Source organism: Nanorana parkeri, unplaced genomic scaffold (genome assembly GCF_000935625.1).
Source record: "Nanorana parkeri isolate BGI_ZX_2015 unplaced genomic scaffold, ASM93562v1 scaffold1280, whole genome shotgun sequence".
Classification (NCBI taxonomy): Eukaryota; Metazoa; Chordata; class Amphibia; order Anura; family Dicroglossidae; genus Nanorana; species Nanorana parkeri.
This window is the reverse complement of record NW_017307548.1, coordinates 314,791-322,530: the sequence shown is the minus strand read 5'-3', so window position 1 is coordinate 322,530 and position 7,740 is coordinate 314,791.

Sequence of the window (7,740 nt, the reverse complement as noted above, 5' to 3'; positions counted from 1 at the left end):
TGCTGATTGTCATTAACTATCCCGTTTTCCTGAACAAATTCTACCAGATAATCCTTTATTATGCCCTCTAGCATTTTACAAACTACCGATGTTAGACTGACCGGCCTATAGTTCCCAGGTTGGCACCTTGCCCCCTTTTTGAATATTGGGACTACCGTAGCCCTCCGCCAATCACTGGGGATCCTACCAGTCATTAAGGAGTCCTTAAAAATGAGGATTAATGGTCTAGTTATAACCTGGCTTAATTCCTTAAGTACCTTGGGGTGCAGGTTATCCGGACCCACTGCTTTGTTTGCATTGAGCATTTTAAGTCCTGGGGACAAGCCAGGTCAGGAGCCAGAGGGTAATCGTATGAGCCAAATCAGGAAGCAGAGAAGGGTCAGGGACAAGCCGGGTCAATCTAAGAGGAGGAAACAGAACACGCAACACTGGTCACAGGCTGAAGATCACTCAGCAATGATTGAGCCTGCTGAGCCTGCTTATATTGCCCGAGTGACATCACTGGGCGTGTGTCAAGACTCACAGGGGCGTGCCCCGGTGTGCCGCCTCATCATACGTGGGCGTGCCTCGTCGGGCCGCGCGTCACACATGGGCGTGCCTCGCCGGGTCGCCACGTCGCACGGAGGCGTGCGACACCTGCGGGGGTGCATCTTGGCTCTGGATTGCGGGTTGAGACCCGACATTGCCCCCCTCCAAGGGGTGGCCTCCGGACACCCATTAGGTGCTGCTTCTCGGGATGGTTCTGTAGGAAGGTCTGAATGAGTCTGGGAGCATGAATGTTGGCAACGGGTTCCCAGGAGTTTTCCTCAGGACCGTATCCCTTCCATTTGATGAGGAGTTGCCCCCCGCGTTTCCGGTAATCCAAAATGGCCTCAACCTCATATTCCTCCTCGCCATTCACCAGAATCGGCCCTGACGTGTCTGGAATACGGTCAGGGAAGGCGTCCGGAACGGCAGGCTTTAACAAAGAAACATGAAAAACAGGATGGATCCGGTAAGCCTCTGGTAAGGTTAGTCTGTAGGCAGCTGGATTAATCTGGCGTTCCACCGGGAAGGGCCCAATTAATCTGGGCCCCAATTTCTTGGAGGGGCAGGCTAACTTGAGATTGCGAGTGGACAGCCAGACCAAGTCGCCGGGTCGCAGGTCCAGGTCACCCCTGTGAGTCTGGTCGAAGGCCCTCTTGGCATCCTCCTGGGCTTTGGCAATTGTTGCAGGAGGACAGAATTGGTGCGTAGGAAGTCCACCGTCTCTTGAGCGGCCGGTACTATGGAATCTAGCACCCGCGTGGGTAGGAAAATGGGGTGGTAACCATAGTTTGAGAAGAATGGAGACTGTCTGGTAGCCGAATGCACAGAATTATTATAAGCAAACTCTGCCAGTGGAAGCAGGGACACCCAATCATCCTGGGAGAACGTAGAGAAGCAGCGAAGATACTGCTCCAGGGTCTGATTCCTCCGTTCTGTCTGACCGTTGGTTTGTGGGTGGTATGCCGATGAAAAACTTAAACGTATGTTCACGGCCTAGCATTACGCCCTCCAGAACCTGGAGGTGAACTGGACCCCCCTGTCCGAGACCACATCAGTGAGGACCCCGTGAAGGCGCACTACCTCCTTGATGAAAGTGCGGGCAATTGTCTCTGTCGTGGGAACTTTCTGCATCGGAATGAAGTGGGCCATCTTTGAGAGGCGATCCACCACAACAAAAATGGTAGTACAATTCTCAGAAGTCGGTAGTTCCACGATGAAATCCATTGAAAGAGCGGTCGGAGTTGGAATTGGAAGTGGCCGCAGGAGGCCCCAGGCATGGGAGGAACGGCCCTCACTGCGGATGCACCTTGTACAGGCCGCAATATACTTTCGGCAATCTGAGTTCAGAGAAGGCCACCAGAACAGGCGCTGTACCATGTTTGCTGTCTTGCAGCCACCAAAATGCCCTGCCAACAGAGTATCGTGGCATTGCCCGATAACAGCGGAGCGGACCGTTTGGGGCACGTAAACCTTCCCTTCTTGATAATATAGGTCATCTTGTTTTTTTGTTTGTTTAATATATTTTTATTATTTTGTTTAAAAAAAAAGTACATTTAGACAAACATTCATAAACATTAGTTTCACATTATCTCTTAGCTTTAATAATTATTTATAACTCTAATTGAGATAACTACAACTTTCACCCACTTCCAATATCCATCACTAGTCATTCATCATATTTTACTTCCTCTATCACTCTCTTCTCCATTCTAACTCCCATTCTTATGGTTTCTAAGGGGGGAGGGAGTGGGAAAGAGGGGGAAAGGGAGTGTACCCTTATACTTCATTTAGAATACCCCTCTAGTGTTTGTGACTACTATAACCCATAATATATATGTAGGCCTCACTATATCCCCTGATAGTGTCTATGTTCCTCTATTCTTATTATTATTTCCCTCATGTGTTCACTAGTGTGATAGCTAAACAGTATACAATCAATAATAAACCCTTTTATTACAAACTTAAACCTTGTTCCTTCCTCTCCACTTTCCTTAATTATAGTGATCTTACTTTTATTGTGTATCCTAACTACTATTTAATTACCTACTTTCCTATACCCTATGTGTACTGCCTTCGCCTTCTACTTCTTCTAAATATACCTTGTGTCCTCACTTCTTAATCCCGTCTTCCCATTTGACCATACATGCATTACCCCTTGATCCTTTTTCAGTTGCTGCCTTTAACCTTCTTTCAGCATTTTCTCAAATTCCTCCGATTGTCTAAATGATTCCCATTTCTCCCATATCTTCTTATAACTATCATTCCTATCTGTATCCTTTGCACTTAGTTCTTCCATATACCTTATTTCTTCTATAGTATTTTACCAATTTTCTATTGAAGGTGGGAATGTTAGTTTCCAGCCCCATGATATACTTATTTTAGCGGCTACCAACATAAATCTTAAAATATAATTTTTTATTTTTTTTATTGGACCTGGTATCAATGTTAATAATTGTAAGGAGTTCCGGGGACGGCGGCCGGTGAGAGCGCGTTCCACAGTGGAACGCACCAGGAAGAGGTTCGCCGCAGTCACACCCCCTCACTGAGACGTCGGCCGTAGCGTTCCACCCTGGAACGCGGAAGTGGCGTGACGTCGCTCCTTGGTTTCCCGCGTCCACGGGCTATTTAAACTCAGCCGGCGGGTTAGTAGGGCGTTCCAATATTGCAGATCGAACGACCTGCTAACCCCGTACCCGAACCTGCATTCTGGAGTCGCCTCGACCCCATTCTACCCCAACACCTCGTCCTGCCTGTGGAGACCAGCTCACCTCCAGACCTGTTCACACCTGGACAACATCCTACAGCCTGGACCACTGTCTACCCCAGGACATCGCCACACCAGGCCAGCCTGCAGACAGGATTCCCACCAGTGCCTCCATACCGGCAAAACCGCAAGTACGCTGCAGTTACCCCTGCAGTCCTCTAGTGACGTGTCCCCATACGGGAGAGACTGTATCAAGGCATTAGGTTGCAAACGCTGTGCACACCGCTCCTTGCTTGTACCTGGGACTAGGGATGTTGTAGGAACTGATAAAGGACTACCTTACTATCTATTATGCTAACGCTACATAATCAGTTCTTCTCCACTTAATTATTTTGTGCCTCATTCACAGAGTGGTCTATGAAGTAATAGCCACTACTGTGACGCTTACATTAGAGAACGGCCTATGATGCGAGGACCTCTAACTCACCGTTAGTTGTGAGAGACGCCAGAGGTCCAAGACTGAATTGCCATTCCACCCCATAACCTACGTTAGATCCTCCTAACTCCGCCGCTGAGAGCCTGAAACCATAATCCCAGCTAAGCGGGCGTTACAATAATGCAGTTAGGGGATCCTTTTCAGTATTTGTTGCCTCCACACGGCGATATATGTCAAACACCGACTCCCAGAATGGTTGTAAACTAGGACAACTCCACCAGATATGCAAGCTGCTATAGTATGCAGCATACAATATGCGATGTGCAGTAGGCTGATAAGTCTGCAATAGCCTCCAATATGCAATAGAATTCAAATAGAGTTCAATAAATGATTATATATAGTTGGTATACTTGCATCTACTTGCATCTGAGGCCGTCCATATATCCTCCAGGAATCCTCAAGCCGATCAGTGATCCTGCTATTCCCAGGTCCCGTGTGCCGTATGCTTGCTAGATAGTACAGCACTGTTATAGCGCTATTTGTGGGGTCTTGGGGAGGAGGTAGGCCGTCAGAGACAGGAGAGAGAGGAGAGACTGGAGAGGGAGAGCCGGCTAGATGCGGCTAGTACATTGCCCTTAGCGAGGCCAGCGGGGCTTGGTTCGTGGACGGGCAGCGCTCAGGACCTCAGCGTCCTACGTCATCGGCGCGTGACGAACCACCATCCTCCCGGATTTTGGACTCTTAAGACAATTATTTGGCGCTTTTTAAACTTTTTTCATGGATTTCTCAACCTTGGAGGCCCCCAGTTTGTGGATAGCTGCTGAAGTGATGTCAATAGGCTCAACCAATGACTCCTTGTTTCATGGATTCAGTGCTTAATCTCTACTTCTTGTTGGGTTTTCATTGTTTGCCACGCTGGGGAGATTCATCTTCTCTAGCTATCCTGGTGACCCTTGTCACTTCTACAGAGAGTGATGGGTATTCTGATATCTTGCAACTGTCATCAGAATAGGAGGTAAGGCTACAGTGTATATCTTCCATTCGGGATGCCTCTTTTGATGGCAATTGTATAAAAGTAGAAATCACCTCACAGATTCAATCTAATTTCCTGTTGTGTTTCAGAAAACAGGAAGTGAAAGAAAACTTCTCCAACATGACGCAGACAGCACACAAAGAAAAAAAAGCTAAAGGGATTTTATCCATTCTCTATTCTATTTGGAAACTTAAAAAAAAAAGTTTTAGTGCTAGATAGACTTTAAGTTGATCCATTGAAATCTAAGGGGTCTATTCACGAAGCTGCCGAAGGATCTGGCCGTAGCTTCGGCCGATCCTTCGGCTAGCTTTAGCCCCAGGACCCCTTCGGTTCAGTAGAACCGAAGGGGTGCTGTACGGGCTATTCACAATAGCCCTCGGCTGGCTCCGGCCACTTTCAGAGAGATCAGCGTCCCTGGTTACCTGCTAACAGTGTTCGGCTCACTTCACTTCAGATCGGTCATTCACTCAGCTGCCTTCGGCAGCTTAGTGAATAGACCCCTAAAAGCTAGTTTTAACATACCCCTGACCTACCCTGAAAATAAGACTTAGTTGTGACCATTCCCAGGGTCGGTGGTGGCATAAGTGTGAACTTGAAGAGCCGCGAGAGAGGCGGGAGAGAATCAGCGGTGCCAACGATGCCAGTGCTAGAGGAGCACTCTAGCTCCTAGCACTCTAGGAGCAAAATAAGACCTAGTGTGGTTTTTTTTAGCCCCCAAAAATATAACACAGTGTCTTACTTTCGGAGAAACACGGTATTCATGTAAAAAAATATGGTGATCAGGGCAATCAGGGGTGCCGTACCTTTCCAAGAGCAATTTGGTAACCAATCATTGGCCAGAATGAGTGAAACGCACTTTCACTATGGATTCCTCACAGGCGGAGCGCATTCGGTATCACTCCACCTGTGACAGGAGCCGGCGCTATAGAGGAAGCATCGGCTTATGCGTCTCTGCTCCCTCCGGTGCTGCCTCGCTTCCTCTAGCGTCGGCTTAGTTGGCACCGCTGATTCTCTCCCGCCTTTCTCCAAGTTCCCCCTTGTGCCACCACCGGCCCTGGGAATGGTCACAACTAGGTCTTATTTTCGGGGTCTTATATTTTAGCAATTCCCAAAAATAGTACTAGGTCTTATTTTCGGGGAAACAGGGTACATGGCGGTTATTGCTCAGTAAGTGTGATGGACCACACTCCACTCTCTCAAGAGCCATGTAAGCTTCCTCGCATCATATTCCATGCTGGCGTGTTTTCTCTAGGCATACACCGGCACCATCTAGTGTTGACAAAGGTTACTACAGTAAACGCATACTGCATGCCTACCTTCAACATCATAAGGTTATTGTCACACTCACATTGTAGAACGCATGATTTTCTTTTCATATCCATTATTCATTGCACTCCCCGCACACTGAACTCCTCCATGCAACACAGCCAGACACGCCCCCTCCACTACTCAGCTCAGAGCTCCGCCCCCTTTATGCTGATCAATGAGCTTCTCCCACGTCAGTATCTGCATAATAAGTAGCACAGAACCCCACCCAGCTACAGAATGGGAGTTGCTGATTGGAAGACGGGCGGAGCAGTGCAGTGGGTCTCTGAACATCGTACAGAGTATGAGAGCACTGGCCGGCTGGGAGCTGTATGTCGGCACATCGGAGATTACGGGAGGGGGTGCCACTTCTTCCTTTCTGGGGCCCCCCAAGTAGTGGAACGCCAGGGCCCGGTCGCATATGCGACCGCTGCAACCTTGTCTTGTGCTACATATCAGGCATCATGCACCAAAGTGAATGTAACTGATTTGTGTGAATGTATTGTATTGCTATAGTATGTAATGTTTCTGTGCTGTGTTGCAGTACAGGATGGATTGCACCCCAAAAAAGTATTTTTTAAATATATTTAAGAATATTTTTTGGACAACTCACAGTCAGGCTGCATACAAGTGATTTCAGCGGCTGTATAGCCCCCCCAAGTGACGGAACGCCAGGACCCCGTTGCAAATGCGACCGCTGCAACCCTGGTAGTTCCGACAGTGACTGCACACATTGACCCCACAGAAGACGGCGAGTGTTGGCACCTTCGGAGCCCACCTTGATGTTAGGGGAGGGGTTCTGTGGTCTTTGGAGCCTACCTTGATGTTAGGGGAGGGGGTTCTGCGGTCTTTGGAGCCCACCTTGATGTCAGGGGAGGGGTTCTGCGGTCTTTGGAGCCCACCTTGATGTCAGGGGAGGGGTTCTGCGGTCTTTGGAGCCCACCTTGATGTCAGGGGAGGGGTTCTGCGGTCTTTGGAGCCCACCTTGATGTCAGGGGAGGGGTTCTGCGGTCTTTGGAGCCCACCTTGATGTCAGGGGAGGGGTTCTGCGGTCTTTGGAGCCCACCTTGATGTCAGGGGAGGGGTTCTGCGGTCTTTGGAGCCCACCTTGATGTCAGGGGAGGGGTTCTGCGGTCTTTGGAGCCCACCTTGATGTCAGGGGAGGGGTTCTGCGGTCTTTGGAGCCCACCTTGATGTCAGGGGAGGGGTTCTGCGGTCTTTGGAGCCCACCTTGATGTCAGGGGAGGGGTTCTGCGGTCTTTGGAGCCCACCTTGATGTCAGGGGAGGGGTTCTGCGGTCTTTGGAGCCCACCTTGATGTCAGGGGAGGGGTTCTGCGGTCTTTGGAGCCCACCTTGATGTCAGGGGAGGGGTTCTGCGGTCTTTGGAGCCCACCTTGATGTCAGGGGAGGGGTTCTGCGGTCTTTGGAGCCCACCTTGATGTCAGGGGAGGGGTTCTGCGGTCTTTGGAGCCCACCTTGATGTCAGGGGAGGGGTTCTGCGGTCTTTGGAGCCCACCTTGATGTCAGGGGAGGGGTTCTGCGGTCTTTGGAGCCCACCTTGATGTCAGGGGAGGGGTTCTGCGGTCTTTGGAGCCCACCTTGATGTCAGGGGAGGGGTTCTGCGGTCTTTGGAGCCCACCTTGATGTCAGGGGAGGGGTTCTGCGGTCTTTGGAGCCCACCTTGATGTCAGGGGAGGGGTTCTGCGGTCTTTGGAGCCCACCTTGATGTCAGG